General features: G+C 39.4%; 2 pseudogenes; both read right to left on the reverse strand.

The window, feature by feature from the left end:
* Positions 1-2,169: 2,169 nt before the first annotated feature.
* On the reverse strand, positions 2,170-9,840 carry LOC114640203 (annotated as a pseudogene).
* A 150-nt stretch (positions 9,841-9,990) lies between these two features.
* LOC114640215 lies at positions 9,991-10,107 on the reverse strand (annotated as a pseudogene).
* Between the last annotated feature and the right edge of the window lie 3,109 nt (positions 10,108-13,216).

Consider the following 13,216-nt stretch of genomic DNA (forward strand, 5'->3'; position numbering starts at 1 on the left):
TTCAGTCAACCAAATAGAATCATCAACTCATATAAGTCAGTCATGAAGTAAAGAGCCTGAGTCAGCCTGGAGAGTGTGTACACATTTGGACAGGTGCATATGCATGAAGTTTTATGGATTTCTGCTTGTGTATTTTCTCTGTTTACATGTGAAAGTAAGGCTAGTGTGTGAACATGTGTGCAAGTGTGTGTGTGCATGCATGCACATTTAGGAATGAAAGTTCCTTTGGTGTAGGTACTTAGTAGTCAGGGGGCTCTGACTGTGGTTCTGAGCATTCCTCTTATCATCTCTGTGGTCTTGAATAAGCAATAGAAAGTCTTTAAGGCATGCTTTCTCATCACCAAATTGAAATAGTTAATCATCTTTCACGGGCATTGTTGGGGGGATTATATATAGTAATTAATATAAAACATCTGGCAGATGTCTCATGTAGAAAACAAAATTAACAAATATTTCTGCTTGCCTTAATTTACACACCTTTCTCTCTTTGTATCGTAGAAAGGCATTTTTAAAAGGCTGTTATTATTCTCAAATGTTGAAAGATCAAATGACTTTTAAAGTAGGTACAACCACAGCGTGGAAGGCAGGCAATGGCCAGTGCTTTATATAAGGCACGTGTCTACTTATTCTCACAGTATACTACAGTGGCAACAAGGTGTTGGTTGGTGAATTGCAGAAGGAAGAACAAGGAGGCCTAATCAAAGGAGTCATTATCACAGACTGTAATACCCAATTCATGGCTGTCAAACGCTTTGACCTGGACAGAGGATGGGGTATCACATAATAGTTAGATGCAGATAAAGTGTTCTCCTCATCCTCAAGTCTTTGTGCTTAATTGTGATTAACAGCTGATATCTGAGTTTAGAATTTTGCATATCAAATCTCCTTTCTTTCCAGACTGTAGTGATCAGTAGCGTGTTTCCACATAGAGTCTTGTAGCAAGTACATTGGCATCCGGCATGCCTCTCCCCTTGGTTCAGAAATGAGTATATCTTTACCCTGTAGACGGTAAAGTACCATCCCTCGTAGGTGGTACTTTGTTGTGAGCAAGATTCTTCAGGTTTTTTTTCCCATAAAGCTAGCTCAAGAAGTTCTGAGTCTCAAATATTGGGACATTCCACCCTACTTTGGGAATGTGTAGCATTTACACCTTCAGCAAGCAGCATGGCATAGCAGTCACAGTGGGGTCTGGATCATGCTGATCAGAGATAGTCATTGTTTCATGAACTCCAGAAGCTCAAAGTTGAGAAGAGCTTGAGTGTAAAGAGCAAAGAGCAGAACTTAGGGAAAATGCAGGGGAAGGTAATGCTGAGACAACACCAGGAAGACGTACCCGAGTGCTGTTCTATTTCTCATCTTGGAAGTTTCTTTAGGCAGAGGATTAATACTTGGCTAGTGTTAAGGTGGGCAAGGGGAGTGGGTGAAGCAAGATAGCCAGGCCACCCACAAGTACAACCCAAGCGTGAAGATGCTTAGAATAGTGGCACCACATTCATGTCTTCTAGGTTGCCACCCACCTTTCTGAGAAGTAAACCCAAGGATTCAGGGTCCTTATTAATTTTCATCCTACAGTCCAGAGCCTTCTGAAGCCTTCAGTAACCTCTGGCCCTGTCTCGTCTTTGAGGACCAAAGACCGATTTTCATTTCCTCTGTGAATAATCATCTTTCTAAAACCCAAATATAATTTTTTGTTTAATTTTCTCTTTAAGCCTCAATACTTTACATTAATAAAGCTTTCTGTTGTTGTTGTTTTGTTAGATCAACCAGCAGTCTGTTCTGATTTAGTAGGCTTTCAAGAAGTTTCAATTCTTCTAACTGGTACATAAGAAACATAAAATTGCACATAGTACTGAGATTCACAAAATGCCCTAATATGTGTGTCCATAGGCGCAAGGTTTAAATAAGACTAGGCTTATCTATCCTGTCAAACATTTATCCTTACTTCATAGTGAACACATTGAAATTTTTTTCCTATGGCATTTTGCTCAAGGTTATTTCCTCCCAAATGAGTCAAGAACTATGGTGCTGAGAGGAGACCTCAAAACCAGGGTGACCCAGTATAAGACAGAAGCAGAAGAAATAACAGAAACTTTCTCCCATGAACTGAAGGAAATTAGAAACCTAAAAGAAAATAATAAAAGAAGTTTGGAATCCATCACAGTCCTGTGTTCACCACTGTTCCTCCCCTTCATCCTCATCTTTATCTTCTCTACTTTCATCCTCATCTCCTTCTTCATCAGTAACTTCCAATCTTTCTTCTTCTTTTTCTTCATCCTCTTCCTCATCATCTTCTGCCTCTTCTTTATCATCATCCATATCAGGAACTAAATCATACTGTAGTGGATGTGGTCAAATATTGTCTTGATGACCTTGCCTAACTCAACTGCATCAGAATGCTTAGCAAACCTGGTAAGATAGCTCTGGTTCCTCACACTGCCTACGCTTGCTGGTCTTATTCTGCATTAGATTTGGACATTTTGTCAAATCCTTTACATATTTCCATTTGATTTTAGTGGACTATGAAAATGGGTTGTTCCTATCATTCAGATCAAATTATTTGGAGAAGACTTTATTTTCCAAGTTTCATCAATTTTCATCAAAGTAAAAGTTATTCCTGCAACCTGATTTTGTGTCTTCAAATTGTGTCACTTTTATGGTCAAATGCTGTAGAGCTTCTTTGTCCTCCTTCCCCACAAGTGCAGACACTTGTGAATGGTTGACAAATATTACCCCAAAATATGGGATTTTGATGATAAATTCTGTTCTACTTTCAAAATTTCTTTATTGCCTTGTTCATTGAGTCTATTTATATTATACTTTGACAATATGTTCAAATGCTTCTTGATGTTTTTCTCCCCTCCTTTTGGCAGATCAAGAGATGTCGGCCAGCTTTGGTGCAGGAACTTGTCTGGGTTTCTTAGGCTTGGGCGGAAGTCCAGATTGCCAATTCAGGCCATTGCAAGAAGGGAGTGTCTAGAAGCCAGAGCTTTCTCCTGCATGCTCAGACCAGTTTTATGCATGTTCAAATGTAACTATTTTTGTTGTCTAGAATATATCTTCTGTCACTCCATAGAGGTAGACCTAGGGAATTCTTCAAATTCTTTCAAGTGGAAACAAAGTGTAAACCGAAATCCGTTTCCTTTAACTTGACTATGCCTTTTACTTACTTGAATTCCAATCTGAAGAATACCAGTGTTGGGCCTCTAACCTTGTGCAGTTACTCCTGCTGCCAATATGGCATCCATGTCTCATCTGTCTCCTACTAACTTATCACAGACAGCACAGAACCTTAAAATGGCAGTCCCATTGATCAGGCCCTTGTATTACCCTTGAGGTGTAGTTGTCTGAACTCCTGTCAGAGTTAAAGGTCTGTCAATTGGGCTTCACTTTATCACTTGTAACCACTAAGAATCCCTAAAATGTGGTTAAAAATTGCTGTCACGAAACTTAGTTGATTTCACCTAAAAATTTATGTATTTCTCAGTTCTCCTTAACACACAAACGTACGCACACACATGCACGCACGTATGCTTGCACGTGCACATGCTCATTGTCTGTGATATATAGGTTCTCTGGATTTTCTTCCTCCTTCTCCTCCTCCTCCTCCTCCTCCTCCTCCTCCTCCTCCTCCTCCTCCTCCTGCTGCTGCTGTTATAAGTTTCCATATAGATAAGAATAATTTGTGAATGAAGAAGACTCTACCTAAGCCAATTTAGGTTAACACAAGTGAGTGTGGGATTTAGTAGTTTTGGAAAATGAGAAGTCAAAGTGTAGAATTGACTGAGGAAGGAACTGACTCAAAATACCAAAATATCATTAAGAAAATGATCAAAGCACAAATACTATGAGGAGACCAAGTTTTCTCCTATGTTCTGTGTTATCTGCGGATTTTTAAAAATCCTGTTTCAGATGGCTTGCTTCTGGGTTGTTCTCAGGCAGATGTTTTCTACATTTAGGCAAGATAGTTATAAAAGTTCAACTTATAACTGACTAGCCCAATGCACACGCAGCAGAAATTCTCTTTTCAAAACCCCCTGGGGATCCACAAAGCTTAATCTGGAAAATGCTCAGCTGAGTTAGCGGGCTTGCTCTGACCCCTGATATGGATCAGCCAGGCCTGATGACATGCAGACTCATGCTTTGATCAGAGAATGTGCTTGGTCTCACTAAGACATGTACAGTCAGAGGGGGAAAGTTTGCGGGAAAATTAGTTCTGATGCTAAAAGAAATGAAAATAATTCTAGACAGAAAAAGCAAACAATATAGCTAATGGCTCTAGTCAACTTAGATTCATTTGTCTTTTTGCGATATTAGGGGTTATGGGTCACTAATCTATTTTCTGTTTCTTTTTTTTAAAGTTTTTTTCCTCTCATAATGGAAACCTTGTACCTTCTTTCAGAAAGTACTACACATTCAGAATTAGTGACTCTAGGCTGAAGGATTCTTTCTGCCTTTTCAGAGCTTTCCCATGGCTCTTGCCATCCACAAGGATTCTTGAAGCTGGTAGTGGGAAGAATTCCTTTGTCAAGGCACTGAAACCTCTCCATTAGATAGGGAATAGGCTTCCTTTATGCCTTACCAATGAATTTTGAGAAGATTTTAATTCTATCTCTGATGTTTAACTATTCTCAGTTTTAACAATGACTGGTAGATATTTCAATATAAAATGAGTACATACTCATTAAAATATTTGGAAAACATAGGTAGTTAGGAGACAGAAATAGCATTGGTAGTCTTAAATCCCCAAACAACTGCTGCTAATCCATGATTCAGAGTACTACCATCCTACAATTTCATTATGAATAGCTTTTAAATATTTTTGTTTGCTTTGCATAGCAGTAATCATGCTGTATACACAATTTTTATCTCTAAGTATAAAATTATAATGATAACATAGCAGAAGCTTTCCCCCATGTTATTATAAACAGTTCCTAAATATCCTTTGTGAACACTACCATTGATTGAATCATTTCCTTCCTATTGGACATTCAGGTTATTTGCAATGTTTGAATAATGCTGTGATGAACACGTTTGTAAATGAGACATTCCCTACATGGGTGATTTTTCTTTTTTATTTAGTGTAGATTATATGGAAATAGGGTATGTGTTCATGTTTGTATGCTGTCCTTGCCAATAGCTGGAAGGCACAGTGCATATAAGATGGCAACATTCTTTTCCATCGGAAATTGTACTGTCTCATGAAGAAGAGTTGTTTCTCAAGTGATGCCCGTTTCCTGCACTGTGAACGATTCCTCTTGGAGTGATGTAAAACACAACTTGCATATCTCCAAGGTGGACAATCTTTCTAAGGTTCCGAAGGTCTCCTCTGAGTTGTATATGTATTTAATCTTTTTTTAATAGTATTGTATGAGTTACATCAATCACCTTATTCAGGATGTAGAATTTTTAAAATTCTGATCTTATGAGGGAGGCGGTACTTATTTTTAATCTACTTATAGATAAGTAGATATTTAAATAACTATTGAGGCTTTGAATTGTCATTTTTATTTGTTTCTCCAAAGAACAACAACAATAGTCTATGTTGACTACAGATAGACTTTTCATCTTTTACGACAAAGAATGTTAAACAAATGTTAAATATGGCTGCCAGATCTGGCTTATAGATAGGCAAAAGGTGTTTTGTGAAACACATCCAAGATTTATGCCTTCAGTCTCTGTGGCTGGACACATGCAATTGTATCATTCTGTTTCTAACCCTCCCTTTAAAAATTGATGTATTTTGTGTTTTTCTGTCTCATGTCAGATGTCTGCAGGGAAGCCCCAGGACACTTTCTGAGGAGTCTAGAATGGAAGGGTTTAGTTTGATCTGACACATTGAAACTTCTTCTCTACTTAGATGCCCACCAGAAGCCTGGGATATTATGGCTACACAGTGAAGCCAATTCTGTACTAAAAAGCTACTGGGCCCTGTTCCTAGCCAACTGCTCAGCAGAAGCCATGGTATGCTTGTGAATCTTTCTAGAAGCTCTGTCCCACCACAAAGCCACCACTTCTTGTCTATGTTATGAGAAAAGGTGAGGTGCTCTTGAGTGACTAAGGTGCCAGAGGCTTTTAAGTGAGTAGTCAGGAAATAACTTTTAAAGAGAAGAGCCTTGAGAAGAGTCCCAGACAGTCTTGCAAATGACTGCATATATGACTGAGGAACAGCTGTCTATTTAGATATCATGAGATACTTTACACATACAATTTTATTTAGCCAAAATTTCACTGTGCCTTGTACAGAGATATGGTTTTGTGGCTTTAAAATAGGCCAGAACCAAATCTGTAGCTATGTGAGTGTGAGTCTAAACCTTGTGCCTTTTCCAACAAACCACAGTATGTTCTATAAGGTTAGATAGGCCAGAGGACTGAAGCCTCGGGCACTGGTGAAAGATAACAAAATCAAGGATAAGAATCATTTACCATTTCCTGTTTTAATCTGAAATTCCCCATGATTATAACTGAAGAGTGGATTTTGGAGGGGACGTCTAAGTAGAAAGAAACATGACTTATTGGCTCAGAAAATGTTGTATGTGACCTTCTATACCTGCATACATATATACTACATACTAAGGAGATTAATGGCCTTTCTGCTCTTTTTCTTAGCTCTAATATCTTATTAGTGTACTGGAGGCTTTGTCCTAGGTAGACAATCAAGTTGTACCAGGACAGATCCCATATATTGCCCATTCTGGCAGGTCTGTGACTTCTTGGTGTTAGTTTGACTCTGGATAGCTTTCTGCATCCTCTTTGGGTAGAATGAACCTGGAAGGAATGAGGGATTAATAGCTAGACAGACAACACCAACAGGGGACTGAAGCCCTGGTTTCCTTCCAAAGTAAACCATATATTTACTGATGATCTCTGACACAAAATGTAGAAAGCATGGAACCAGGGTCTCTTGACTTGGTAGGCATTGTGGCCAACAGAAGAAATAGGAATCCCTGAGATTTACTGTGCCCAGACCCAGCAGGGTCCAGCAGAAACTTTGACAACTTAATTGTGCTCCTACTCAGTCACCCACAGCTAATGCATCTTCCTGGCAAAGCAGGTGTCTTCCATAAGGAGCACCATGGGGCAGATTGTTATCATAAGAGCCTGCCAAAGTCTGCTCTAAATTGTCCCTGGACCAGTTATAATAAACCAAATAGCTACAAATAGACACCAATTTGCAGAAATGTGAGCTGTACAAAGTATGCCTTCAGCTTCAGGATGAGAGGAGAGTGTGCAGTGAATATCAGCTTTGTAGGGAAGGAGCTTCAAGTTATCATGTGGGACTCCATTCTGAAGTGGCAAATTACTCCAGCCTTTGTGCTATATTGAGTTTGTCTGTATCCTGCCCCAGTAGTTATGCACTTTTATGCTGTTTGATTTCAATCTTGGGATCCTTGGGCTTTTGAAAGACAAAGCATTCAAGTTCCAGCATGGGCAGGGTAGAGGGATGGGATGCAGTGTGATTTTTTTTCTTGTCTTGCATCATGAATAAACAGGAGGAACTAAAACTCAAGATCACCTTGAAAGAGTAGAGTGAGTCTGGCCAGTGTCACTTAGTGTTACTCTGGGTAGTCCAGTCTTTACTCAGAATTTAAACTCTATTTAGATCTTGGGAAACAAAAACAATGAAATCTACCAATTGTCTAGACTAGAAATTTAGTAAGCTAGATATGAGGACACTCTACCTCACTCATCAGCAATTCACCAACAATGCATGCCATGCAACTCAGTCACTCTGGTGGACACTTTCTAAAGGTCAAAAAGGAGAGAGGGGAAATTAATTTTTGTTCTTTGCTTTCCATAAGTTAATATGCTTTCATATCTTACTTTAAAAAAAGCAAAGACAAATGTCTCATTAAAAATAGTATTTTATGAAATTTAAAAGGAAAACAAAACAGAGAAGAAATATTGCCCACAGTCACACAATTGCAAAGACAAGCAATAACAACGCTTCAGCCAATTCTTTTTCAGTGTTCACTGGTCCACTTGTTGCTAATTAATTTTTACCCATATTTGATATTTTACATAATGTGTTATTAGCATCTCTTTATAAATAACTTTAGTGGCTACAAAATATTGCAACAGATGGGGACAATATAAACTTTTTAGCAATTACTGAGCACATAGCTTTACATATTAATTTTCACAAAGAAGTTATAGTGCAATGAATACCTGCAGATAAATATTTTCTTGGATTCAGAAATATTTCCCAATAGATTTTTAAAGGTAACATTACTGCATCAAAACAAATGAAATATACCTAGTATCCTTAATTTTTTCTGACTTTTTCAGAACTGTATATGCTTAAATTGTATACCATGGTGTCTGGTTCTTACAGCTTATCTACCTCTTGGTGTATATGCCAAGACATCACCAGTATCCTACACCAATTAACCAACTCTAGTCATAGCTGCTCATTGGTCTCTGAAATTACAACATAACTCTGTGTACTATCACCTAATAGTTTTTTTAACTGTCAACTTTTTATTTATTTAATTAAGTTTATAATTTACTTTGCTCACTGTAATAGGAGATCAAACAACAACTGTCTTTTGGTCCATGTAAAGAGTTAATGGAATGACTTCTTTCTCTCTTTTTCCTTCTGTCCACTCATCTGTCTATCTGTTCATCGGTCTTTCTTTCCTTCCTTCCTTCCTTCCTTCCTTCCTTCCTTCCTTCCTTCCTTCCTTCCTTCCTTCCTCCTATTCTTTCTTTTTATGCCAAAGAAATCAATAAACTTTAAAAAAAAGCTTTCCACTGGTTCTCTGTGAATTTCATATCATACATCCCAATCCTCTCCCTGTCCCCTTGTACCCACTCTCCCTTCTTGCTACTTTCCTCGCCCAACAGAGAAAAAACTCATGTAGAAGTTGTATTGCACCACAGTGTATTCCACAGTACTACCTTCTGTTCATACTTCTCTTACACATGTTCACTGCAATAACTCATTGGTCTAGTGCAAGGCCTCTGGCTTCTGCTACTCTACCAATACTGGAACCTCACAGGGACTCATCTCAGGCAGACTGTTGTTCCCCTGTGTAATGGAGATCCCATAGTTTTGGATCTATAGGACTGGCCCCTTCATGTACTCAAGCAGTTCATCCATAGGGTAGATGTTGGGGGTGGGCCAACTCATGTCAGGCCTGAATGTGGGCCTGAGAGGCATCTGAGTTCATCTGACTCCCAGATGTCCCTCTTACCAGCAACACCTCATATCCAGAGCCACTTTGCTGTGCTGCCTAGGTAAGGTTTAAGGCCTGTTCTCCTGAGTGCTGCAGCAGATGAGGGTCAGAGTCAGTTGTCCTGCTTTCATGACCCCTGGGCCAGCTTTCTTACCTGCTATTGGTGGCAAGTGTCGAGGATAGGGGACAGCATCTCTACTTTGCCCATGTTGCTGCAGGCCAGACAAGTTGCACTGCCAGCTTTCCCATGCTAATATCCTCTAGATCCTGCAATCCCTACAGTCAGGGCCAGCTCTACTAAGCTGCCCAGGTGAGGTTTAGGGTCCTCTGTCCTGAGTGTTGTAGTAGGTGAGGGGAAGGGACAGCTCTCTACTGCTCCGATGACCTTGTGGCCAACTCTCCTGTCTGCTGTATGTGGCAAGGGGTGAGGGGGCATGTCTTCCTCACCCATGTTACTGCATGACAGACAAGTTGCAGGGCCAGCTCTCCTACACTCATGTTCCTGGGGACAGCTTGACTGTATCCACCTTGCAAACAGGGTCATCTCTACTGCATTTTCTGGTGGGGTACAGGGCCTGATATCCTGAGTGCTGCAGCTGGTAAGGGGCAGAACTAGATCTCCTGCTCTCATGTCTCTAGGCCTGGTCCTTGCCCAGTCATGCATGGCCCCTTGTGTCTAAGGCTCATTCTCAGCAGACCCAAGGTCCCAGGCAGGGTTTTCTAGTCTCCAGCTTACTCCTTGTCCTCAAAGCCTATCTGGGCCTATGTGGTCCCAGACTGGTAGTTATCTTGGGTTCACTTTTTTTTTTCAGGGAATGTTAGACTATGAATCATTCAGATGTTCACAGGTCAAAACACTGAGCATGACATAGGCTTTCTCCTCTCCGCCATCTACTGATGCACATCTGATACCTGCAACACCTCTAGGGATCTCACTTAATAATCTTGATGTAACAAAGAAAAGTGAGTGTTTGTGTGTATTATGTGAGTGTATGTGTGTGTGTGTGTGTGTATGTATGTATGTATGTATGTATGTATGTATGTGTGTGTGTATGCATGTATGTGTGTGTCTGTCTGTCTGTATCTAAACTGTTTTGTGAATGTGAATCTAAACACAAACAAATGCATTTTCCTAACTTTTGTACTTTATATTAAATGACCATAACCACAACAACCTTTACTAATTGTATGAAATTTGATTTTTATACTGGCAAATGTGTGAACTATTTACCAGTGTATCAAGAGTACAGGACAAGCACATTTGGTAGCTGAGTTTGTTTGTGAGTCAGCAGCTTGGAGTAGCAGCCTTGTCTGGTGGGGAACTGGTGCCATATAAGAGTGTCTGACTTGTCACTCACAGATGTGTAAGATTTGGGATGTCAAACAAATAGAGCTTGGCATCCTGTACATTGTATTCAGAATGCACACATCTCATCTGCACTTGTCCCAGCCTAGAAAAAGTTCACAGGAAATGGTAGTGTGAAGAATGGAAGTGTGAATAGTAGTGTGAAGTAGCACACACAGGGTCGAGCTTTCACACCCATCTAATCAAGTGGTTGATGTGCCGCTTAGTCTGTTGTTAACTTGACTCAAACCAGAGTCAGTGGGAAGAAGGAATCCCCCATGAGGAATTGCTCCCACCTGGTTGGTATGTGGATGTGTCTGTGACATATTTTCTTTATTAATAAATCCTAAGGGAGGGCCTAGACCATTGTGGGCAGCTTCACTCCTGAGCAGGTGGTCTCAGGTTGTGTAACAAGCCATGTAAAGCAAGCCATTAAGCAGTGATCCTCCATGGTTTGTGATTCAGTTCCAGCCTTGGCTTCCGTTGGTGATGGAGCACTACCTGGAAGTGGGAAATCAATTAAGACCTTTCTTCTCCAAGTTGCTTTTGGTCAGTTTTTTATCATACTGACAGAGAAGCAAACTTTAAAGAAATTATAAAGCATGTAAATAAGAAACTAGAGTAATATATTTAGTCCTTGGACCCCCAAGGAAATTTTTTTAAAAATAGGGATAAGCAATGTATCTGTTTACATAGTATCTCTATATAAGTAATTTCATGTAAATGCATATTTAATTTCATTGTAATTATAGGCTCATATCTGCATATGTATAGCCAGAGGACTTCAATAAATTATATATTTATAAGCATTTAATTATAAGCACAGGTATTATATAATATATACAGGTACATACATACATATATGTATATATCCATGTACATAAGCACATGTATGGAGAGAGAAAGAGAGAGAAAGAGAGAGAGAGAGAGAGAGAGAGAGAGAGAGAGAGAGAGAACATTTTTACCTTTTACTCCAGGCACACTAAATATTCCATTTTCTATTAAATTATGCTATTTCAGTAACTGAGAATCCATTAAGAATTAAGAAGCTCTTAGGAGCTCCATCTGAGTTTAGCCATCACAACAATGACAGAATCAAGAATGTAAAGCCTGATGTGCTATGTACTGTATATTGCAAGACTGTTCCTATATATTTTCTTGTGTGACCCCATTTGGTTGTTGACATTGTCCCCAGTGTATGGGTGGGTTGAGTGATATCGTGAGGTTAAGAGAGTCACTCAAGCTGCAGAGTGAGGAAACGATGCAGCCATAGAGGGGCCATTCTCAATGTAAAGAGATGATGAGTAGTTTCATGGTTCCATTCTTGCGTATTCCTGCTTGGAAATTTAGAAGACTTGCCAGTATAAGCTTCACTGATTGAATGGGGTTGATTCCTGTGTGGTACTGAGCCTGCAATGCTGGCTTTCAATTTAATAGATTCAATCAGTGCCCACTAGGGTTGATGAGGCCCATGGCTGAAGCTTAGAGAAAGGAATTCGTTTTCTCACAGTGAGTTCCAAGATAAAATATTGAGGATTATGTGTAGTTGTGAAATCTCCCCCTAAAAATCTAGAGTTTTTTCTTTAGAAAACAGTAGTTGTAAAGAGAAAACGTTCTTAAATCATAGAGCAAACAGCCACAACACCATAAAATGAACACATTTCTTAGGCATCGTGATGGTGCATACATGCAGCCTCTTGGCTGTCACAGCCAATGGTGGATACCAACAAATGCATCTCAGTGAGATGAGGGGGTCTTTGAGCACTGCTGTAGGTATCAGTGTTCAAATCATGAAACTATAGAAAGAGATGCTGCTCCCGGAGTCTATCTTGGTAAATGACACCCCGAGTTTAAGGAAAGGGACTCATATAAATTGTGTCATAACCCTGCTATATGGACATTTCAGCATGAAACTTTGGAGCTCTTCTTACGAATACTGCACGTTTCATTGTTTTTAAACTTACTTTTGGTCTGTGAGAGGTCATAGGACATTTTTGACCAATAATTCAGCTTAACTAATATTTCCAGATGCATTTGGAAATTTATTACAAGGAATATGGACTCTAAGTTCAAACCATAATCAATGGTCAGTCAAGGGATGGAATGGGCTAGAATATTCCATTTCAGGACAGAAAGCAATGATCACATATCATACCAAACTCTATGGTAGATGTTTATGGGGGAATTTTATAGCACCAAGCACCTATATTTTTAAAAGTGAAGAAAATAATAAAAGCATTATGACTCTTAAAATTTCAAAGCATAGCAAGCTGCATCAAGATGAAATAAAAGGAAACATTAAGATGCTAACAGAAATGGGGCTGGAGATGTAATTCAGTGTTAGAGGACTTGCCTAGGATGCTCAAGACCTGGAGTTTGATGACAAGATGAAAAACAAAATGAAGACACGAAGAAAGGAAAAGAATTGAACAAGAAACAAATAAGTTGTCTGAAGCACAAATTGCACAAGAAAACATTGTGCTGTGGAATAACCCTTGGAGATTCCTGGAATACTCTGCCTTGATCCTGCTTTCGGAAGTGTGAAGGATCGATCAGGTATACTCTCTGTTTCTTAACAGATACATTCCAAGTTGAAATTTAGTTGCCATCATGGTAGTGGCAAGATGGAAGGGATTAAATGTAGTGATTATATTATAGTCTCAGAAAAATGTATTAAGCCATGAGGAAAGGTATG

The sequence above is a fragment of the Grammomys surdaster genome, unplaced genomic scaffold (genome assembly GCF_004785775.1).
Source record: "Grammomys surdaster isolate TR1022 unplaced genomic scaffold, NIH_TR_1.0 125789, whole genome shotgun sequence".
NCBI classification, from domain to species: Eukaryota; Metazoa; Chordata; class Mammalia; order Rodentia; family Muridae; genus Grammomys; species Grammomys surdaster.